The sequence below is a fragment of the Aedes aegypti genome, chromosome 1, assembly GCF_002204515.2.
Source record: "Aedes aegypti strain LVP_AGWG chromosome 1, AaegL5.0 Primary Assembly, whole genome shotgun sequence".
Taxonomy (NCBI): Eukaryota; Metazoa; Arthropoda; class Insecta; order Diptera; family Culicidae; genus Aedes; species Aedes aegypti.
Genome location: NC_035107.1, coordinates 62,527,377 through 62,552,671, shown reverse-complemented (window position 1 = coordinate 62,552,671; position 25,295 = coordinate 62,527,377). Strand labels below are relative to the sequence as shown.

General features: G+C 41.1%; 1 protein-coding gene across 9 annotated transcripts in view; it reads right to left on the bottom strand.

Annotated features, from left to right (window-relative positions):
- The window catches only part of LOC5564358 (serine/threonine-protein kinase 32A), a 573,562-nt gene extending 552,540 nt beyond the window's left edge, over positions 1–21,022 (bottom strand). The window contains exons 1-2 of one of the 9 annotated variants that reach the window (XM_021837759.1): positions 20,453–21,022; positions 1,762–2,494 (exon numbers count right to left, since the gene is read on the bottom strand). The gene's annotated coding sequence lies outside the window, so the exon portion shown is untranslated. Of the gene's footprint in view, positions 1–1,761; positions 2,506–20,452 lie in introns of all 9 variants that reach the window. The other 8 variants (XM_021837764.1, XM_021837772.1, XM_021837752.1 and 5 more) reach the window with 8 other exon arrangements.
- Between the last annotated feature and the right edge of the window lie 4,273 nt (positions 21,023–25,295).

The following is a 25,295-nucleotide window of genomic DNA, read 5'->3' as shown; positions in this document are numbered from 1 at the left end:
AAGGACGTGATTTTAGTTTTTTATTCCAATTAAATAATTGCACAGCGTAATCAAGTCAAAGAACATGCCAAAATGTAGAGAAAAACTTCCTCTACGAGATAAAAATGCCCATACGGCCATGTAGGATTCAAAAAACGTCGACAATAATTGAATTATGAAGCACTGTTTTTCATTATTTTGGACACACCAATACATTTTTGACCCTCAAAGTATATAATTTGGACCCCCGGCATTTTTTATCGTTTGGCAACAAAGTCCGCGATACTGGTTGTATAATATGCTTGCTCAAAGTCTAATCAATCGATTGACAATGGAAAACCGAAGAAATTCTACGCTACTAGTTCAGAAATTTGAAAAAAGTTTTTGTTTACATCTGAAAAATTTCTGACGGCTTAAATTTCTGTGTGTAACGTGTTGTAACGGTTGCATGGATGAACCGATTAAATTAAATTAATTTCTGATAAAATAAACACATTTTCTATGTACAAACGGTTGATGCAAGTGCGGAGTTGTCCTATCTATCCAAATGGCATGCAAATTGAGTTGGTCTTTCGATTTAAACTGGGAAATTTGCAGGAAAATGGCCCAGGAGGTCCAAAATATATTGGTTACCCTATCTCCGCAAAGTGCGCTTCACTCGTTTATATAAAGGATGTACTGGTCGGTCGGTCATACGATATGTTCGAATCGTGCGATGAGCTTTACGGTTCACTGTCAAGCTTGCAATGACATCTAGCAATAGTAAACATTTATCTTCCGGCTTAGATATCTAAGCGTTAATGTAGGAAAACCTTCACGAAGGATCACTTTTTTTGCTTTGCAATAATGAGTTTTACCATGAGCTCTGTTTCTTCGGAAAAGAATTCAATCGATATGAGATTGCCATCTTTGCAAACAGAACAAGTAGTGAGATTGACATTTTTACCATTATGACACACATCTAAGTTGCAGTTTGAAACAAAAATGAAGTAAAAACAATTATAGCATCAATTTCGAATTCCGATTTTGAAATTGTCAATCAAAATTATCGACGTATAAAATGAATCACTTAATAGTCGATTACTACTCAAAATTGCAAGCTCCTGTTCGTAGAACAGGTGTATCCGGCTGCCTACCTTACCTTGTTAATCGAAATTTCAAAGAAAGCCACAATACCACACCGACAACGTTGCGTCATCCATTCCAAGAAACAATTCGCCCAATTTACGTAACGGAAGACGGGGTATTATGCATCGCCTAAGGAAACACTCAATTTTAACTGTGAATTTCTTCGAAAACTTTATTCTAGTAGGGTTTACAGGAATGTCGCATGGGGACGGACCTGGTGTAGTGGTTAGAACACTCGCCTCTCACGCCGAGGACCTGGGATCGAATCCCATCCCCGACATAGTCACTTATGACGTAAAAAGTTATAGTGACGACTTCCTTCGGAAGGGAAGTAAAGCCGTTGGTCCCGAGATGAACTAGCCCAGGGCTAAATATCTCGTAAATAAAGTCAAATCAATCAATCAATCAAGGAATGTCGCATAAATAAGCTCGCAATTTCTAGAACCAGTTATTGAATTGATGGAAAATAATTTTGTGTAACTAAAATATATTTAATCTTGGACAGATTGCAGTGGCGACTCACTCTGACGACTCATTTGACATCTATTCCCTTATCCCATAATTTCAGGTTCTCACGAGACTTCCAGCAGTCATCCCACAGCAATCAATCATCAGACACCACAACCTCCAACAACAACCTTTAAAACAACTCACCTATTTGTTTTGTTTATTCCACGTGGAGTGCTTTCGCTTCGCTGCGATGCGTTTCGTCCTCGGAACAAACACTTTAACTTTGGCGCCTCCTTACCTGGGGGGCTACTTTTTCCCGCCAATTTCCAGCTTTATTGCTTGTTTTATTCTTTTCCTTGCTTAAAAATTCACCACCGCCAAAAAAACGACCGCATCACGTCTTCACTGCCTTGACCGACCGACCTACTGAGCCTTCGCGGCCTACTTTTTTTTCAATCAGAATACACTTCCGTAATCACTTTTACTTGGAATTTCCGCCAAGACTTCGGCATTCTTCCTTTTCTTGGGAACCGCCCGCGGAAACAGCGGAATCATTATCCCAGATTAGAGCTCCCATCGACTTCCGCCGCTTCGGCTCTCATCGCAATCCACCAACAGAGCACTTCGATCTCACCGACCCAGATTTATTCTCCGATTTGCCTTGCGGCTGTATTCAACACCACATTCAAAGCATGATTCAAAAACACGAAGAGAACCATTAAACTGAAGCCTTTGGGTGTCTCGCCCCTTTTTCACGATACAGCACTTCCGTTTGCTACACTTCACTGATTTTCTCCTTTCCGAATGCAAATTTCTTTTTCAATGGACGCTGCTTTTAAGGGTAACAGCTTTCGATTAAACAGCGCTCATCGATGCAAATATCCTTTTCCTCAAGACGGATTTCGTATTCTAGGCAAGACGTCTTTGATTAATCTGGCTTAGAATCCGCTGAATTAGAATCTTGAATTGACGCATTTTCGATGAAAAACATATCAATAAATCGATTGGTGTCGGTTCCATCCGCGGGGTAGACCTCTGGAAGTGGTTCATTTTTCACAATTTTCCCCCAAATATGTGAGTTTTCAGATGTTTTGTGTAAAATATCACACGTGAAAGGGAATCATGGAGATGCCCAAGTAGCTCTTCACCCTACAGGGTAAAATATGGCAAAACGTGCACTTACTGGACTTGGAACTTCATGATACCAACATGATTATGTTTAAGGTTTCATTTTTATTGGATTTTGGACAGTCCCGTTTGAAACTGAATAAACCTACGGTAGTTGAAAAAATCTAAAAAAGAATATAAAATGCCAGACAGAGGGTAAAATTTAACACAATATGAAGAAGCAATCACCTTTTTCATTGATCGGATAAACCTGATTGCTGATGAAAGAATGCAGTAATAAAACATACTCAGGGCTGGTAGCAAAAAGTTGTGCCAAAAATATTTTTTTTTGCATATTTTGTTTATTTGGCAAGATATTGAAGGGACTATCGAGTTAGGGAGGTATCGAGTTACAGAACACAAAACCAATGCAGCTGCAATCCAAGGGACCATCGAGTTAGTCATGGAAACTAACTTTTACTATGGTTGTCTTACTCGATATCGAGATACGGAATATCGAGTAAGGGAGAATTAACTGTGTTCCAAAATGTCAAGATATTAAGAAAAAATCAGATTAAAAAAAATAACAGAAAGATGAATATTCTCGTTGGTAAATGGCTGGGCATGGCGTACCATTGGTACCTCGCGTACCTGAAGGAATAAAATAGACCCCTCTGTGCGATCCTTAGCCTCTTAGCCCCTATCCCTACCTCCTCGCGGTCCTGACCGGGGTACGAGTAACCTTAGGGAAGATCGGGTAACCAACCCCCGGTGGGAACTTTGGTCGTATGCTGACAGGGAAGGGGGGGTTTGCTAGGAGCGGCTCACAACAGCGTCTGTTCCCCATGTCAGGGGCGGCTGATCATCGTCCGAGTGCCAGAGAAGGACTCTAAGCTAAACTGCGCACTATGGCCCTCCGAACATTTAGGGGGAATGGTCCTCCGGAAATCTAGGGGGTTGGTGTCAGGCCCTGCAAGCCAGCCGTAAAAACACATCAGCACAGGAACGTCAACGAGAGAATACGGACCGGAACAATCGGCAAAGACCACAGCGACGGAAATGGACTAGCGATTGGAAACTCGGTACGTGGAACTGCAAATCTCTCAACTTCATCGGAAGCACACGCATACTCTCCGATGTACTGAAGATCCGCGGTTTCGACATCGTAGCGCTGCAGGAGGTGTGCTGGACAGGTTCGATGGTGCGAACGTTTAGAGGTAATCATACCATCTACCAGAGCTGCGGCAACACACGTGAGCTGGGAACAGCTTTTATAGTGATGGGTGATATGCAAAGGCGTGTGATCGGGTGGTGGCCGATCAACGAAAGAATGTGCAAGTTGAGGCTCAAAGGCCGGTTCTTCAACTTCAGCATCATAAACGTGCATAGCCCTCACTCCGGAAGCACTGATGATGACAAGGACGCATTTTACGCGCAGCTCGAACGCGAGTACGATCGCTGCCCAAGCCACGACGTCAAGATCATCATAGGTGATTTGAACGCTCAGGTTGGCCAGGAGGAGGAATTCAGACCGACGATTGGAAGGTTCAGCGCCCACCGGCTGACGAACGAGAACGGCCTACGACTGATAGATTTTGCCGCCTCCAAGAACATGGCCATTCGCAGCACCTACTTCCAGCACAGCCTCCCGTATCGATACACCTGGAGATCACCACTGCAGACGGAATCACAAATCGACCACGTTTTGATCGATGGACGGCACTTCTCCGATATTACCGACGTCAGAACCTATCGTGGCGCTAACATCGACTCTGATCACTATCTAGTGATGGTGAAACTGCGCCAAAAACTATCCGTCATCAACAATGTACGGTATCGACGCCCGCCTCGGTATAACCTAGCGCGACTGGCCCAACCGAACGTCGCTGTCGCATACGCGCATCATCTCGAGGTAGCGTTGCCGGAAGAGGGCGAGCTTGACGAAGCCCCTCTTGAGGACTGCTGGAGCAACATAAAAGCAGCCATCAACAACGCAGCCGAGAGCATCGTCGGGTACGTGGAAACGAGGACATGTAACGATTGGTTCGACGAAGAATGCAGGCAGGTTTTGGAGGAGAAGGATGCAGCGCGGGCTGCAATGCTGCAGCAAGGAACGCGACAAAACGTGGAGCGATATAAAAGAAAACGGAAGCAGCAAACCCGCCTATTCCGGGACAAAAAGCGCCGCCTGGAAGAAGCGGAATGTGAAGAAATGGACCAGCTGCATCGTTCTCAAGAAACGCGAAAGTTCTACGAGAAGCTCAACGCATCCCGAAAAGGCTTCGTGCCGCGAGCCGAAATGTGTAGGGATAAGGACGGAAGCATCTTGACGGACGGACGTGAGGTGATTGAAAGGTGGAAGCAGCACTACGATGAACACCTGAATGGCACGAGGAACACAGGTGACGAGGGTCACGACAGCGGAGGAAGTGACTACGTCAGCACGGCGGATGAAGGAAACCAACCTGCCCCCACATTGAGGGAAGTTAAGGATGCCATCAGCCAGCTCAAGAATAATAAGGCCGCTGGTAAAGATGGTATTGGAGCTGAACTCATCAAAATGGGCCCGGAGAGGTTGGCCGCCTGTCTGCACCGGCTGATTGTCAGAATCTGGGAAACCGAACAGCTGCCGGAGGAGTGGAAGCAAGGGGTCATATGCCCCATCTACAAGAAGGGCGACAAACTGGAATGTGAAAACTATCGTGCGATCACTATCCTGAATGCCGCCTACAAAGTGCTATCCCAGATTATCTTCCGTCGTCTATCACCAATAACAAATGAGTTTGTGGGAAGTTATCAAGCTGGTTTCATCAACGACCGCTCGACAACGGACCAAATCTTCACTGTACGGCAAATCCTCCAGAAATGCCGTGAATACCAAGTCCCAACGCATCACCTGTTCATCGATTTCAAAGCGGCTTATGATAGCATCGACCGCGAAGAGCTATGTAAAATCATGGACGAGTACAGCTTTCCCGGGAAGCTCACAAGACTAATAAGAGCAACGATGGACGGTGTGCAGAATAACGTGAAGATTTCGGGCGAACATTCCAGTTCGTTCGAATCCCGCCGGGGACTTCGACAGGGTGATGGACTTTCGTGCCTGCTGTTCAACATCGCGCTAGAAGGTGTCATGCGGAGAGCCGGGTTCAATAACCGAGGTACGATTTTCACAAGATCCAGCCAATTTGTTTGCTTCGCGGATGATATGGATGTTGTCGGCAGAACATTTGGAACGGTGGCAGACCTCTACACCCGCCTGAAACGTGAAGCAACAAAAATCGGCCTGGTGGTGAATGCGTCAAAAACAAAGTACATGCTGATAGGCGGAACCGAGCGCGACAGAGCCCGCCTGGGAAGCAGTGTTACGATAGACGGGGATACTTTTGAGGTGGTTGATGAGTTCGTCTACCTCGGATCCTTGTTAACGGCTGATAACAACGTTAGTCGTGAAATACGGAGACGCACCATCAGTGGAAGTCGTGCCTACTATGGGCTCCAGATGAAGCTGCGGTCGAGAAAGATTCATCCCCGCACCAAATGTACCATGTACAAAACGCTTATAAGACCGGTGGTCCTCTATGGACATGAAGCATGGACCATGCTGGAAGAGGACCTGCAAGCACTTGGAGTGTTCGAACGAAGGGTGCTTAGGACGATCTTTGGCGGAGTGCAGGAGAACGGTGTGTGGCGGCGGAGAATGAACCACGAGCTCGCTAGGCTCTACGGCGAACCAAGTATCCAGAAAGTTGCGAAAGCCGGAAGGGTGCGCTGGGCAGGGCATGTTGCAAGACTACCGGACAACAATCCTGCAAAGATGGTGTTCGCGTCGAATCCGGTTGGCACAAGAAGGCGGGGAGCACAGCGAGCGAGGTGGCTTGATCAGGTGCAACAAGATCTGGAGAACGTGGGCCAAAATCGAGGTTGGAGAGACACAGCCTTGGACCGAGTAAATTGGCGTAACATCGTTAACGAGGTTTTATCAAATTAATTGATGTAACACCAACTAAATAAATAAATAAATGAATATTCTCGTGAATATTTAATATTTTTTACCGATTTACAATATTTTCAAAGTTTGTTTTTAAAAAGATCATAAATAAATAAATAAATAAATCAAATAAAAAGTAAATAATTATTTAGCAGATTAGTGAGCCTGCTTCTCAGCTTAGTGTTCTTATGAGCACTTCCACAGTTATTAACTGAGAGCTTACTATGCCAATGACCATTTTTGTATGTGTATATCATGTGGCAGGTACGAAGATACTCTATGCCCTGGGAAGTCGAGAAAATTTCCAACCCGAAAAGATCCTCGACCGGTGGGATTCGAACCCACGACCCTCAGCTTGGTCATGCTGAATAGCTGAATTGGAGTTAAAACTAAGAACATCAAGAACTTCATTAGATTCTCTTAAAAAGTTCTTGCTCAATTAACGCTTCTACCTAATAAGGCCAATATTTTGTGTAATCAGATCAAGATTACGGAAAATGTAAATTTGGTAGTTATTCTATAATTCGAATTAAATGATAGAAGATCGAATATGACTAAAATACTTCTTAAAACCAATGTACCATAGACGCCTCCTTCGAACGCCGATTAAGGGAAAGCAAATCGCTGAATTAACCTGAGTAAAATCGAAATTTTGCATCAGTCTGTTTTATGAATGGGAGGTACGTTTGGCAGAATAGACATTTAGCATGGAGATGATAGGCCTAATAGGTTGTTCTTTAGAGTTAAACCAGGTCCATTCCACTCGAGCTCAGATTGGGTACTACTTGTAGTACTGCATTTGGTCCCTTGGTACCGTAAAATCGGGTGTAATTGATCAGAAGGGTGAAATTGATCATCGTATCACACGATTTTATTTATGCGTAATGGAGCACAAATATCAATGTAAGCTGCAGTAAATGAACATTGTTTGTCGTAACTATTGTCGCATTGTGTATTGTGAAGTTTTTTGCGTTAAAGAATGTTTATAACTACGAAAATAATGTAAAATTTCAAAATCATGCACGTTGCAGTATCGACAAACACCTATGAACTTCTATTTCTAAGCAAGGATTTGAACATGGTATAAACCTGAAAGTTTGTGAGGATGCTTGAGATATATCCCCAAACCAGATTTCATCACCAAAACTCGTACCAATTAGCTCATATGGTTGAAATAATTGAATTTCTGTTAGATATCATAGAATTCCTTAGGAAATTGCATACATTTAGGCGTTTTCCGCGTAATTCTTGATATTTGACTATACGTTATTTAAATAAATATTGCTTTGTTAAGAATTTGACAAGCATATTCGGATTCAGGGAGCTCAAATTTATCATGTAGAGTTGTTTTGAAAACTAACAATAATGGCATTGACAAGTGATCAATTTTTGTCCGAAATGAGATCCCCTGATTTTTTATTTTAGAGATATTTGTTAACACTAAAATGACATTTGTTAGAAAATTCCGGTATATGAGTCGATGAGGTTCACCTTCGTACTTGTTTTCCTGCATTTAGTTGTTTGGCATTGTTAACATTATAGAAAACAGACTAGAAAAACCGTTAAAAATTGATCAATTTCACCCGAAATTACGGTATGTAAAAACACACCGCAATAATAGATACAAATAAGTACAGCAAAATGTCGTGTATCATAACTTTTTTTGAATTTTATTAAATAACATGACAAATGCGACTACAGTCCAAACTACAATTTATTGTCAATAATACCATTGGAGCGTGCGATGAATACGACTGAGAGTGTTTTTACTTTTTGTCTGTGGTATTGGTGTGTATATTGATCTTTCTGCGTCAACTATTTAAAGCTACGTTCTCTCTTTTCGATAGACTCTATAAGGCGTTAGGTTTGTTAAGAGACGATCCAGAATTCTGTACAAAATTGTTAATTAAAGATACGGGTCTCAACATCATCAAAATGTTCCTTACGAGCAGAGTCTATGAGTTTCCTAACTGTACCCTGGCGAATCCTTAAGGGATTCTTCGTTCTTGTGGGACTTTTCAGAAATTTTAACGAATTCATGAGGATATCTGCAGATTCCAAATGGACACTGAGAGCTTCTTGAGGGATCGTTAGAGTGTATAACTGGCTGTAGAGGATTATGTCCAAAATCTGGTGATTCCTAATAAACTCTAGGGCGTCTTGTAAATTTTAAGCGGGATAATGTGAATTTCTAGTAATATTTTTAATATTTTCGGCGAAAGCTTGAGGATTTTGAAAAGGTTCCCAGAGGAATTTAAGGTGTGCTAGTGGTAGCCTAATAATAATATACTTTTATTTTAAAATGTAAAAATTAAATTCTACTCAATTACAAGACATTTATGCATCTTCTCATGTTTATGTTTGCCCTTTTGATACAGTCAACCATTCATTATAAAATGCTTTACTTTATCAGAAACATAAATTGAAGAAGCAATTCTAAACTTCCGAATTTTTCAGATTTTATGCTACAGTTTGTAACGATTGTCTTCGTTACATGAGTTGAATTTGTGTAATAAATGTAAACACAGTTTATATGTTAAAAACAAAAATATATGTGTTTTATATTTGTTCGTTATATCGGACAAGACGATGCATACCGTCCTTAATTATGTGGCTCATATGTTGAACTTGCCGTTCAATGTGAATAGGTTCCCTACTGGTGAGTTTGAGAACTATCACTCAAACGATTGCAGATTGCATACCTAAAGGCGTACTCCACTCAGCTCGACTTAAGTTCAGCTCGACAATTTGAGAAATTTGAAATCCTTAAACAGGAAACCCTTTTCCACCAATGAAAATTCAACACCAATCTGAACAGAAAACCGGAAACCAAAATCGAACCAATCAAAATTAAGATAATTAAAACAATAGGCATTGGCTCCACTAAAAGGGGGTTGGATTGACTTGTTGATGAAATTTGAGTTGATTCTGGTGGAAACCGTTGTTGAGTAAAGGTGGTTCTAAGTGTCGACAGCAAAGTACATGCATGTGACATCTGAAATACGGTGCAATCTATTTGGCTAGTTTTTCGGTTTGTGGTTCATTCACGTCAAAATAAGAGTGTCAGGCAAAATCGGTTGGACTATAAGGTGACAATCCCATTCAACGTGGGTGTTTGGACTGGATTGCCAAGATCCATACCGTCGGGACACTCGGTCGCCGCTAGATGGCAAGCAGCTACTCCACCGCATGATAATTCCGGGACGCCAAACAACCCGTGAATACGCTGTGCGGCCATCTTAGACTACGGCGATAGGAACCAAGACCGTATTTCAAGCCCTCACCGTCCCTGAAGCGCTTCCTACGTTGGAAATCTAAGCCATACGCCCTCTGGCGACCAAGTAAGCTTGTCCTAAGTGCACTCCATGATTCGAGCTCAAGAGGCCTGTAAATATCGTAAAAAGATAGTTGTTAGGTACCAATAGTTCATAAGTTTTGTTTCACACTCTTTCGATAATTAAATCATTAGAACGTGAATTCGTGAGAATTATTTGATTTATTTTGGATATTTTTTTAGAATTAGGTTTGATAAAAGTAAGTATTTTGAATTGAATTACATCTACTTAGCGGTCTACTTTCGAACAACCGTGAAAGACCAGGCGTCTCCACCATTAACTCGAATTTCATCATCGAGCAGTTTCGAGTAGTCGTTTATAATTGCTAATTATTATGGTTCGATTAGGTTTCGATGAGTATAATTGATTGGTTGACTTGAATTCGATTGGTCGAGGTTTACTACGTATTTGGGAAAACCTACCCTGTTTAAAAACTCTAGCCGGATTTCAACGGTGACAGTGACCCTTCTTCCGAAGGTGGCGCTTAAGTCACTGTCTACGAGTAACCATTTACGTTGGTTAGGTTCTCTTTTCGTCTTTTGGGTCATAAAATCAAGGTTACAAGTTAAACAGATTTTTAATGTTCATTTAATTAGAAAAAAAGGTCATGCCGTTTTGCAATACCCAGTGCTTTGGATTCGCAAATACGTTTTTAAAAGAAAACATTTTTGTTTTGGTTTTATCTCATAGTTTTAAGAAAATGTCCAGTTCTTCAATAAAAGTCACTTATGCGATTATTGGTTTTACAAGGCCCTCTTATACAAAAATTATACATAAAGCTTCTAAAAAATAATTGAAGACGTTGAGGCGTAAAAACGCGACCAGAAAATCGTTTGCCAGATTTAATATTACGGAGCTATCCAGCTTTTTACGCTGGCTATAAAACTGTGAGGGGTGAATCGATTTTGACATTTCTTGGATACACATTTTATACCATGATCTTAGTAGGCAATGCCTTCTTAATGTTGATTGAACTGTCAATAATTTTCACTTTATTTGTTTTGGAATTTCTAATTTCCTTGTACTTATTAAAAATCAATTAAATTAAAGATTAACTTTTTTTCAGTAACCATTGGAGAACCTTTATTGTAGGCGCAGTAAAAAGTTAGAAATGGTTAGAAATCTGGATGCGTTCGAATGCGCCTTACTTCCGAAGTAGGGTATCTTGCATGGATTCCGAGAAATATCCAACTTCGGCGAAATGCATAGATCAGTAGGAATCAGAAAGAATTCAATGAGAATGTTGGCATATTTGATATATGTATATTAATTTGCGCCCCATAGTAAACTTAAATATTTGGAACGGCCCAAACAAAACAGCCCCGGCCGAGTTATGTTTCCTCCAAGGGTCGTTAAGCCCATCCTCACTCATTCGCATTGATTTTCTCCGCATAGCGTGCATTATGCTACACATGAGAACAGCCATTTTGGCCAGAATGATTCCATTTTGACGAGATGTCGCCGCATTTATATGTCATTTCATGCCGAACAAGTACGGTGAAGATACTAAATCGATCAAACGTAATCCCGCACTATAATTTTTCCAGGGTCATAATACGTCTCAGTTTCGAGCGCTGTCTGTAATCGTCACGGCCGCGTTTATCAATCTCAGTAATATTTTTTTCAGCGGCATTGTTAGCTCATAAGTGTTCACCACACCTGAAAGAAAAGAACCATTAGTATACAATAAGAAAACAGAAAATATGTTTGCAATTTTCTTCAAACGAAGCTAACAACCTAAGACAGCAACGTAACAACATTAACGTTTCCTTGACAACATAACAATAATCGGAAATCGCAAAGCTTACTGCGACCCAGCTATAAAAATTATAGTGCAGGCAAGAAATGTCAGCAGGGGGTGATTCAAAGTTTATAGCAAGCTAGCGTAAAAAGCTGGATAGATTCATAGCATAGTATAACCCTTCGGAAAAATGCTTTGAAGTGAACCTTTTCGAAGTCTCAACGCCTTATGATTCCATAAAAATGATGTAAGGTACCGTGGGGTAAGTGGATACAGAAAAATCAATAGTCAACTTCATTGTTATGTACAGCTAACGTGAATAATGTAATTCAAACTTTTTTCTGTGGATAACAAATGAGGGACTAATATACTTCAAATCATTGATTATTTCGATTTTTCTGATTGTTATGTATTGAGTATGAGGGACTTAAAAATTTGCGCCAAATGATCCACTTGCTCCACCATGGTGGGGTAAGTGGATCACCAAAAGAAAAAAATCTGTTCTCAAAACAAATGTAATGTAGTTATGTATAGTAAGAATGATATTACTCTCGTTCTTATTGTTAGTGCTAGTAATGATACATTTCAATACTTTAAAATTAAAAAGTATCTTTATTTGATCAAAATATATAAAAAAATATGTATATATTAGTTTACACTAATTCGCACAACAAAAAAACATTGTAACTAGAATAATTTGGAGAAAATTCATCCACTTATACATATAAGTTATACAGAAGCATTGTAGGATTATTCCTGACGATGTTTTCGATGAACACTCGTAGTTTGAACATATTAGTTGCAATTATTTTTGAATAACAAACTGAAATCTTTTTATTCTATTTATGAATTCGTTTGTATCATCTGTCTAGAATAATGTATATGGTCAGATAAGGTACGACAATATGTTTTCAATTGGAGAATTAGTATATTAAGCACTTTTGCAACTCAGCTCAGATAAACCACGAAAAGTTGTGTGTGAGTTTTGTAATTATTATTATTTTATTTATTTTTTTATACCAGAAAGTTTAAAAAAAACTTTTGGGTAGATTGATTCGAATTCTCTATGGTCAATTTGACAAATTTAAGCTAGGAATGAAAAAAATAAAGGAAAACAACATTTTCGAATATTAAAACTTATTAAAATTCTCGTAAGCAATTTGCCAATAAATGATTATAATACTTGATCCACTTACCCCTCCCCATTAAAAAGTAGGGGTAAGTGTACCATCTACAATATATCTGTATTTATTTATAAAAATCACATATTTTTCATTGTGATTCATTCAAATAGAACTTAAATGCTCACAATGTGTCGAAAAAACTAATAGAATTCGATTTTAGACAGAGATACAATGGATTTTTGATTGATGGAAAACAATTTTGAAATTAATCAATTTTTGCAACTAACAAGTTTGCTTGTGTTAGTGTGCGTGTAGTACCAGTTTTGCAATAGTATCAGTGTGGACATAAGAATATAACCTAAAACGAAGCAATGGTGCGAAAACATTCAACATATTCAAGTATTTATGCTTAATATTGACAAATGATCCACTTACCCCACTGATACACTTCCCCCACTGTACCTTATTAACATTGCAATTATGCTTTCAAAACCAATAGTTGAAAAATAAAATTTGAAATATGGGTTCCGATTTTGGCACGGTTCCGTTTTTGGCAACTGAAAATTTCAACTTTGTTGCCAAAAACGGAATCCCACTGTATAAAGGAAAAAAATGTTCATTCATTATTTTGGTTTACCAAATTTGAATTGACGTGCCATCAAGTTAACCGCTTCCACAAAATGTTGCACAGTGGTCTCATCGACCTGATCGACCTAATTCGCTGCCGAACGCTGATTTAACTGCTGCTCATTTTCAATGGATTTATTAGATTTTTTAAAATTACATCAGACCAAGGCCCAATACCGTTCAATAGGGCGGAGTTCTGGGCTGTTGAGAGGGCTGTGGTCTTTGGGTACAAAAACTACGTTGATCGCATCGTACCACTCGATTACTTTTATCCCATAGTGGCACTGACAGCTTGCCAAGTATGGCCAGAACAGCACAGGTCTATTATGTTACTTCAGAATGGTAGCAACCGCTTTTCGAGACACTCCTAGACGTAGATCTCTTCATTGATGGTTCCCAAAGTGATAAAAATGTCACTTTCTAGACCATATGTGTATATGGCATTGATGGTTTTTAAAATTTCGGCTACCTTCCCTTTTCCTGATACGTTATAAACCTTCAGTTCAGGAAGCTGCTTGAAATCCACCTTCACATAAATTTCGAGCGAGAACGTTGGATTCTCTTGCTGCCCGAGCAAAATTTTGACACGCTGCTCCTCTTACTTGGTAGCCTTTTTGAAAACTGGAGAGCAAAAGGTGAGAACTCATCATAGCAACCATCGTATTACACTCAACTTTCAAATGCTGCATGCTTTCAAATGCATTTTCAATAGATCAATTTGAAGTTGACCAATTTTTGCGCGTTCCAGTTTTTAGTTAAGGTCCATCCGGTCATTTTTAAAGATTTAATTTGAAAAAAGTCATGATAATTCTATGATAAGTATTATAAATTTTTACTCTCAAACAGAGCATCCAAACAATATTTTTTAACATTTAGCAATATATTAAAACCAATCCTACAGATTTTCACAAAATCTTTGAAGAGCGTGTTTCATACTAGGATGGTTTGGTTAATTTGGTTTTATTCCTGCTCAGTCGGCCTAAATTTATTAAAATATTTATCGAAATCAGCAGAAAAAAAAGCGAGCGAAAATTTTTGACATCCGTATCTACACGCGGGTTACTACGATCATCGTTTTTGAATAATCAAAACAAAATTAACTCAGATTTCATTTGAATGATTTTGATTTATTTGGCATGGTAGAAATAACCTTTTGTTATTTATTTTCAATCGGAAGGGCCAAAATTAGAAAAACACCGTGCACTCATTAGAACTCGTAGGAAATCCGGAGGAATTTTGGAATTGTATCAACAAAATCTACAAAGTGTATCTTGATTCAGATCATAAATAAACAATGTTTCTTATAGCTAATCCATCTCCTACTAACAATTCATTCAAAATTATACGTTAGACTTGGTCCTGGGGAAATTCTTGATCTGGTGCAACTCTCGTTGGATCCGAGCAGATATTTATGTTAGAAACTCTTGATGGTTGGAAATAACCGGAACAAAGTTTTAAGAGTAGAAAGGAATTTTATTTAACTAGCTTGAGTGGAGACTTGAACAGGAATAAAAAAAAATGCACCGTTGTTTATTAACGAAAACTTCGGTTGCTAGGGAGACCATCGGTCTCCAAGGAGGTCATCAGCACACTGCGTTACCGATTTACTCCAACACCCCCTCTGAATCGGTAAGTCCTAGGAGGGTCCTCAGTTCGCGGAAACGTCCAGGTTCCAGGGCCTTGGTGAACGTGTCCGCTATCTGGTTTGCGGTACCAATTGCTTCGATTTTAAGTCGTCCTTGAGCCACATGATCGCGTAGAAAATGGTGTTTCACATCAATGTGCTTCACACGCTTGCTTTCAGTGTTTGTGGCCATCGCAATACACCCAAGGTTATCTTCGAACAACTTGAATGCCGTGCCTGGTCGGACTTGCTTCAGGTCTTCGAGGATTCCATGCAGCCATAGCCCTTCGGAGGCCGCGGCGCTTAAAGCTGCATACTCAGCTTCGCATGACGACAGTGCAACGGTTTGTTGCTTGCGGCTGGCCCAGGACACGGTGTTCCCAAAAACCTTAAAGATGTAACCGCTAACGGATTTTCTATCCTCAGCATCCGATGCCCAGTCGGCGTCCGCATAACCGACCAGTGCCTCAGCGTCGTCGTTCAACTTGTATTTGAGTTTCAGCTTCTTCGTACCCTGCATGTAACGGACTACTCTTTTCAGCGCTTGCCAATGGGCTTCACCAGGTTGAACTTGGAAACGACCCAGGTATCCAACCGCATAACATATGTCGGGTCGGACACACAGCATCGTGTACATGAGGCTGCCCAGCAATTGACGATAGGGATGCGACACAGGATTCGCAGCTCGTACGGGCAGTAAGCAGCCTTTCTCCATCGGGGTCTTGACGGGATTGCTGGTTTGCATCCCAAACTTCGTCAGAACACGGTCCACAGCAGCTTCTTGTGTCAGGTACATACATCCAGTAGCGTGATCGTATCGGATCTTGATTCCGAGAAAATGATTAACAACGCCGCAATCCGTCATCCGGAGCTTCTTGGAAAGAGCACGCTTGATCTCCTTTAGCAGGTCCAGCCGATCGCTAGCGATGAGCAAATCGTCTACGTAGATGATGATGTATACCCCCCCTCGATCGTCGATCCTGGTATACAGACAGTAGTCATGCCGGGAACGGGTAAAACCGAAATTTAGCAGAAGGTCGTTCAGCTTATTATTCCAACAGCGAGGGCTTTGCTTAAGTCCATACAGTGATCGCTCCAGCTTGCAGACGAGATTCGGAGGGGCCGTGACTCCTTCGGGTACGGCCATGTAGACATCTTCTTCAAGCTCACCGTACAGGAATGCGGTCTTCACATCGAGTTGGTGAACGTGCATCCTTCGGTGGGTTGCTACAGCAAGAACGACACGTATCGTGGGCAACTTCGCTACGGGGGAATACGTTTCGTTGTAGTCGACTCCGGGCTTCTGCTGGAACCCCTTCGCTACCAAGCGCGCTTTGTAACGAACTGGTTCGCCATGCTCGTCCGGCTTGATTCGGAAGACCCATTTCGATTTAAGCGGAACCACACCAGCAGGACATCTTACCAATCGCCAAACATGGTTGTCCGCTAGCGACTGCAGTTCTTCACCGACCGCTTGTTGCCAAAGGGCTTCGTCGGCCCGTCCAGCGATCTCCTTGTACGCCTCAGGCACATCGAAGATAAAACGCTCGGCCTCATCTTGTCCCACAGAACCGTCGAATGGCACATCAGGAAGGTTTCGGACTTTATCTGTAGAATGGCACTGCGCGGCAGTGAAAATTTTTCCAACCAGAAATTCTTTCAACTTACCGGGGAGTCTGCGCTCCCGTTCGCTGCGCCTCGGGGTTTCCATTTCGAGGTTTGAACCACGGTCTATTTGCGAAGGGAGCGCTCCGGTCGCTTCAACTCCGTCGTCTTCAACCTCGCTTTCTTCATCGTCAGTCAGGATGTCATTATATTGAGCCACCAGCGGCTCATCGGATTGAACGGACTGTTCAGAGGGTTGCACGCATTCCACATCATTTTGATCCTCGAAATCGTACGGAGCCACAACCAAAGGAATTTCGTCACGCATCTCAGTGGCAAACGGAAAATTGCTCTCATCAAACTTGACATCTCTGGCCAAGAATAACTTCTTCTCTTTGTCCCACAGGCGATAGGCATTCGGCGCATAGCCGATCATCACAGCAGGCTTACTCTTCGGGTCCAGTTTGCCTCTCTTTGCCGTGGACACCCAAGCAAACGCTTTACAGCCGAAAACACGTAATTTGCTCACGTCCGGCTTGTGACCAGTCCACATTTCCGCAGGAGTCTTCCAACATGATACCGCGTTCGTTGGACTCCTGTTTGTCAGGTATACCGCCGCTAAGACCGCTTCGTTCCACAAATTTTTCGGAACTTTGGCTTCAATCAGCATCGCACGCACCTTCTCGACAATTGTCCGATTGAACCGTTCGGATACCCCGTTTTGCTGTGGAGTGTACGCTGCGGTTGGCTCGATTTGGATCCCCTTGGAAACGTAGAAATCCCGTTGAGCGTTGGAGCAATACTCGCGCCCTTGATCGACAGTCAACTTCGAAATCGAATGCCCCAGAGCAGCACTAGCCATGGCCTCATACTCTCGGAACTTCTGGAACACCTCAGACTTCTTCTTGATGGGATATGCTACTGCGAAGTGCGTGTAATCATCAATAAAGGTGACAAAGTACCGAGAACCATCCCAAGCCGCTGGTGTGATTGGACCGCACACATCGGAGTGCACTCGTTCTAGAGGTCTTGCAGCACGCACTCTAGTACCCGTGAATGGTTCTCGGCACTGCTTTCCGAGAACACAAACATCGCAAAAATCAAATTTACCTGGATCCTCAGGAATACCTGTTACCATGTCATGCTTGACGAGTGCCTGCAAGTTCTTGCTCCCCAAATGGGCCAGTCGACGATGCCACAGATTACCGTTCACAGCTCCACACATGTTGGCCGCCACAGTATTGACGCGGAGATCGAGCTCGTAGAAGTCTCCCCGCATAGGACATCTCGCAATCAGATCACGACCGTGCTTGAGGATTGCTTCCTTTTTCGTGAATGTGACATCCAGATCCGCTTTTGCCATCTTCTTTACAGATATCAGGTTCGCTCGAAGATCAGGTACGAAAAGGACATCATTCAGGCTGATATAGTTACCTTCCCTGTTGACGCCTTTGATCGTGCCTCGGTGCCAGGAAATCAGGGATTGATCGTCCTTTGCCACGTTAATGACGACAGGTTGCTTCAGCTTCGTGAGGTCGGCGAAACAATGCTTCACATTTACAATGTGGTCTGATGCTCCGGAATCCAGCTTGAAGGAAACCACATTCTTGTCTTGCGTTTGGGAACATCTTCCGGTCATGAAAGCCACCGCCTTACCTCCAGAAGCAGCGTTAGCTTCAGCGTGCCTATCCGTCTTTAATTTCACACGGCAGTCCTTTGCCTTGTGTCCCTTCCTCTGGCAACGATTGCACTTTCCGGTGAACTTACCAGACTTTTGCTTTGATCCTTGAAATGCTGCAGGTTTTTCTTGGTAGGAATCCGCCCGGTCGGTTTTCTTGAGCTCCTCGGCAAGAAGTCGCTCGCGAACAACATCCAGCTTGAGATTTTCCTCACCTAGATTTTCCAACGCCGTTACTAACGGATCGAACGACTCGGGAAGGGTAGCAAACAGCTGGGACACAATATCGTTTTCTTCAAGCTTCGCTCCAGCCAGCTTCAGTTGCCGGATCAGCTCTTCGAAGGTTTTCAGGTGATCTTTCACGGACGCACCTTCCAACATCCGCAGCTTCGCAAGTTGCTTCCTGACGAACGTTTGCGATGAGACGGACTTCTTAGCGTAAACGGTTTCAAGGCTATTCCAAATCTCCTTGGACGTCTCCTTGTCCCGCACCAGATCCAGCAGATCGTCATGGATGAATGAGATCAGCAGGTACGCCGCCTTACCGTCATCTTCCTGGAACTTCGTGAGCTCGGCCACTTCCGCCGGAGGATCGTTCTTGAGTACATCCAAAAGCTTCACGGACTTCAAATATTTCTCCACTCGAAAACGCCAGTTATCGAAACCGGTGCCCGAGAATAGCGGAATCCCGTGGACCGAATCCTTGCGTGAGTCGCCCATAACCTCTTGATGGTTGGAAATAACCGGAACAAAGTTTTAAGAGTAGAAAGGAATTTTATTTAACTAGCTTGAGTGGAGACTTGAACAGGAATAAAAAAAAATGCACCGTTGTTTATTAACGAAAACTTCGGTTGCTAGGGAGACCATCGGTCTCCAAGGAGGTCATCAGCACACTGCGTTACCGATTTACTCCAACAGAAACTAGCTCTCGCCAAAAGCATTTGATTGATTGCTTGCAAAAATATATGACATAACTCCAAACAAGCATCTTCCCAGGAATCCATCAAAGATTTTGCCAAAATCTGTCCAAGAAAGCCAAATCGACCTTGCCATTTATTTATCCATAAAAAAACTACACGAACATCTCTCAATTAATACGCTGAGAATGGCTGCAAGAATCCGCTGTAAATCTGAAAAATTCCCTTCAAAATTTCGCCAGGAACCTCACGAGGACTGATAGATATATCATGGTCGTAAATCACGGATTCAAGCTAATAATCCAAATAACACTTCTTCAAGAATCCGAATCAGTTCCTGCGATAATCAGCCCAAATCAGTTATTCATGGATGAGTGCAGAATTTCATTGCACGAATTTTCCAAAAATCTGTTACTTTTTATTGTAAAGCTACCATATTTCGCGCACGCTCCTAATTTCGCTCACTGTCATTTTCTTCATATTTCTTGATACAAATTGGACTACAGTGTCAGTAAGCGAAGTAAGGAGCCCGCGCGAAATATGGGTACTTTACGGTACTAACGGCTAGGAATAAGTCCAAAATTTCAAGAAAAATCCGCCAAATTTCTTTTAAAGAATTTACTTAAAAATCTTGTTTGCATTGCACTAATTGTTTTTAGTGATTTTCCAGAGTAACTATTCAATTATCGCTTCGATTCCATTGAGGACTCCTGAAAAAATTTCTTGAGAAATGTGCCATTGATATTAATAGAAATTCATAAAAAATCTCGTCTAGAACCTTGCTAACAATCTTTAATAACTTAAGTACTTTTCAAGGATTTATATCTTCAGCCAGAAATTCACAAAGCATTTTACAAGAAATTATTAACAATTGTGAATAAAAATTCGCCTTGAAATTTACTATCTACTTTTGATTATCTCTCTAGCAACTCAGTCGTGCATCTCTTGTCAAAATATTGTAGCGCTTTTTCCCTGTGTGTTCTATAATTTTCCGAGTATTTACAGTGTTTTTCCGGTCATTTGTAATTCCCGGGTTTTCCTGCTTTTCCTGGATGGATGGACACCCTGCAATTGATTTATTGAGCATTTTTCCATGAAAAATGCGTCACTTCAAGATTCTTATTCATCGGCACCGAGTATGCTCACTGTGCAATATGTGGTTTCCCCATTTTTTCGCGATACCGACACAACACTTCCGTTTGTGGTGCTACACTTCACTGACTTTCTGCTTCCCCAATGCAAAAAATCTTCTTAGATAGGAACTCCTTTGAAGGGCACCAGCTTTTCACTAAACGGTGCTTACCGATGCAATTATCCTCCCTCAAGCCGATGTAGGTATTCGACGGTATTGGTAACCACGGTAGCAACTATAATCCACAACAAAAGTGCCACATTCTAACGGCCAACAGGTTGTTCCATATCCGCGCTTGAATTCTCTAACGTGGCCCTCGTCACAACACACAACTTCCAGGCGAAGACGAAAAGCTCACCAGGACACATCCGTTCGCGGTCACGTTCAACAAGCGAATGTTGTGTCTATCCAAACTGCTCCACTTATGAAGACCGAAAGCTCTCTATCCACCGGACCGAGCGCTCGAGTTAATCGATGGAGACGCACTATCCACCAAACAGCGATTGACCAACCCGACGAACGAAAGCGAAGCCTTCCCGCGTTCCGAACGGTTCAACTCTACTCGCTAGACTGTTGACAAAGTGGCCAGCGGAAGCTTGTTTTGACTGCGTTGGCACGGCACGAGACGAGACGACGACAGTAGAGGCCCTTCGGAACTCGGAAAACCTGGTGGTCGGGTTCGGGACGGAAAATGCAAACGTTCGGGAAAATCAGCTGCTGAACTGCTACGGAAAAACGCCGGTTTGCGTGGAAATATACGACCAGCTCGAGCAAAACACAGAGACGAGAGAGAGAGAGTGCAGAAAGCATTTGTTCCGGATACTATCGCGTGGGGACCGTTTCGGTCGGAAGCAACATGTGGATGTTTGATTCAAGCGAAACGCTCTTGGGAACGGTCAATAACTTTTAACGGTGAAGCAGATGCGAGAACTCGATGGGAAATTTATGAGCGCATTTTTCTCGCTGCAAAATGTTGCTTATTCCTTTCTTCCTTCTTGGCGTTACGTCCCAACTGGGACAGATCCTGCTTCTTAGCTAGCCGTGTTCTTAAGAGTACTTCCACAGTTATTACCTGACAGCTTTCTTTGTTAATTGGCCATTTTATCATGTGTATATATGTGTGTGGCAGATACAAAGACACTCTATGTACTCCCTGAAGTCGAGAAAATTTCCTTTAGAAAAAAGATCCTTGATTGGCGGGATTCGGCTCACGACCCTCAGCTTGGTGTTGCTGAATAGTTGCGCGTTTATCGCTACGGCTATCTGAGTCCCACTGGTTCGTATATTCTCCTAATAATAACCATTGCGTTCGCGAAGCAGACAAACTGACTGGATCTTGTGAAAATCGTACCTTGACTATTGAGCCCGACTCTCCGCATGACACTTTCAAGCGCAAAAACAGGCAAAAAAGTCCATCGCCCTATAATGGTCTCTGGCGAGATTCGAGCGAATTGGAGTGTTCGCCAGGGTTCATTAGTGCCGAATTGCTTTGCGGTCTTCGGCAATATTCTTCATCGTAAAATAACCTACCCAACTAACATTTAGTGCAAATGTAAACATTCTCTAAGCCCTCTTTATACGACTTTATGCTGAGTAAAGGCGCTGTACATACAAACGAAAGCATCCATGAGATTATTTTACCAACAAATCTGGAGAATCTACTCAGCTATTTTTGCGCTGTGATAGCAGCTCTTATTCATACCGATCATTGTTCTATCTCGACAGTTATACGACAAATAGCTTTTTTTTTTTTTAATTTCTTTATTAGTATCAGTCCAAACATTACATTCATTTCTTATATCTAGGTGTTCTGTGTTATTTGAAAACACTATCATCCTAATTTGGTAAAACAAATTTAAGATTTAATTAACATTTTGTTAACAACATATTACATTTCATTTGCCGTAGCAGTTCAGTTTTTTTTTACAGGTGAGTTGATTTCACCTGCTTATAAGAGAAAAAAAAACGTTTTTAATATACTTAACCTAACTTAACCTAAACATATAACGCATTTATCGTGGCAATAGAAGATTGTAACGATTTTTGCCTGAAATTATTAATGATTGTATTTGACATTTGTTCCAATGTTTCAACATTGGATATTCTATGTAACTCATTGGTACTATACCAGGGAGGAAGCCTCAGAATCATTTTCAAAATTTTATTTTGAATTCTCTGCAGAGCTTTCTTCCTGGTATTACAACAGCTAGTCCATATTGGTACAGCATACAACATGGCTGGTCTGAAAATTTGTTTGAATATCAAAAGCTTGTTCTTAAGACAAAGTTTTGATTTTCTATTAATAAGGGGATAGAGACATTTTACATATTTATTACATTTGGCTTGAATGCCCTCAATGTGATTTTTGAAAGTTAAATTCTTATCTAGCATGAGCCCTAGATACTTAACTTCATCTGACCAATTTATTGGAACCCCTCTCATCGTGACAACATGTCTACTTGAAGGTTTCAAATAAAGAGCTTTTGGTTTATGTGGGAATATTATTAGTTGAGTTTTGGAAGCATTAGGAGAAATCTTCCATTTTTGCAAGTATGAAGAAAAAATATCCAAACTTTTTTGCAATCGACTACAGATGACACGCAGGCTTCGTCCTTTGGCGGAGAGGCCTGTGTCATCCGCAAATAATGATTTTTGACATCCCTGAGGTAACTCAGGTAAGTCAGATGTGAAAATATTGTATAATATTGGTCCCAAAATGCTGCCTTGAGGAACACCAGCTCTTACAGGAAGTCTTTCAGATCTGGAGTTTTGATAATTAACCTGAAGTGTACGATTTGACAGATAACTTTGAATTATTCTAACAATGTATGTTGGAAAATTAAAGTTTTTCAATTTTACAATCAAACCTTCATGCCAAACACTGTCGAATGCTTTTTGTATGTCTAGAAGAGCAAGACCAGTAGAATAGCCTTCAGATTTGTTGGAACGGATCAAATTTGTTACACGTAAAAGTTGATGAGTGGTCGAATGTCCATGGCGGAATCCGAACTGTTCATTGGCAAAAATTGAATTTTCGTTGATGTGGGCCATCATTCTGTTCAAAATAACCTTTTCAAAAAGTTTACTGATGGAGGAAAGCAAACTGATTGGACGATAGCTAGAAGCTTCTGCAGGATTTTTGTCTGGTTTTAAAATTGGAACAACCTTAGCATTTTTCCATTTGTCAGGAAAATATGCTAATTGAAAATATTTGTTAAATATATCAACTAAAAATGATAAGCTACTTTCTGGAAGTTTCTTGATGAGGATGTAGAAAATTCCATCATCGCCAGGAGCTTTCATGTTTTTGAATTTTTTAATAATAGTTCTCACTTCTTCCAAATCAGTCTCCCAGGCATTTTCGAAAACGTTCTCTTGATTGAGAATATTTTCGAACTCCTGAGTAACTTCATTTTCAATTGGACTAGTAAGTCCTAAATTAAAATTGTGCGTTTCAAACTGCATAGCAAGTTTTTGAGCTTTTTCGCAATTAGTTAGTAATAATTTGTTTTCCTCTTTCAATGCCGGTATTGGCTTCTGAGGTTTTTTCAAGATTTTCGATAATTTCCAAAAGGGCTTAGAGCCAGGGTCCAATTGAGAAATTTTATTTTCAAAATTTTTGTTTCTTAATTGAGCAAAACGTTTCTTGATTTCTTTCTGCAAATCCTGCCATATAATTTTCATAACAGGATCGCGAGTGCGTTGAAATTGCCTTCTCCTCACGTTTTTAAGACGGATCAAGAGTTTAAGATCATCGTCTATAATCACGGATTCAAATTTTACTTCACATTTTGGAATTGCAATGGGGTCCAACAATGGAATTTGTTAAAGTTTCAAGAGCATTGTCAATATCAAGTTTAGTTTCTAAAGAAATGTTAACATCAAGATTGGAGTCAACATACGTTTTATATATATTCCAGTCGGCTCTTAAATAATTGAAAGTGGAGCTGATAGGATTGAGAATCGCTTCTTGGGATATTTGAAATGTAACAGGGACATGATCAGAATCAAAATCAGCATGAGTAATCATTTGGCTACAAAGATGACTACCCAAGTAACATTAGTAGATGAACAATAGTTTATCAAACTGAAATGAACTTTAGATTGATTTGATCAGCTCTTATTCAGCAAAAATGTTTGTTGGGTAGAGTCGGTTAAGACCAAATCAATCGTAGGTGGATTTCTAGAAGAGGAAAAACATGTGGGGCTATCAGGGTATTGAATTGAGAAATATCCTGAAGAGCACTCATCAAATAAAATTCTGCCGTTGGAATTACTTTGAGAATTATTCCATGACCGATGTTTGGCATTAAAGTCACCAATGACAAAAAAATTTGACTTATTGCGAGTCAATTTACGCAAGTCAGTTTGAAGCCAATCAACTTGCTGTCCAGAGCATTGAAAAGGCAAATAGGCAGCTATGAAAGTATATTTACCAAACTGTGTTTCAACAGAAACACCTAAAGTTTCAAAAACTTTAGTTTCAAATGACGAAAACAGTTGATGTTTTATACGCCTATGAATGATGATTGCAACTCCCCCACATGCCCCATCAAGTCGATCATTACGATAAACAAAAAAGTTAGGATCTCTTTTGAGTTTAGATCCAGGTTTTAAATACGTTTCGGTAACAACTGCTATATGCACGTTATTAACCGTAAGAAAATTAAACAGCTCGTCCTCTTTACCATTCAGAGAACGAGCATTCCAATTTAAAATATTTAAATTATTATTTGGATCCATTAGAAAAACGTAATCCAATAACAATTTGATTTGTAAATTTTACACCTACTTGGACTGCTTCAGTCATAGTGGTGGCTTTGAACATTGCATCAATCATTAGATTCAATTGTTCAG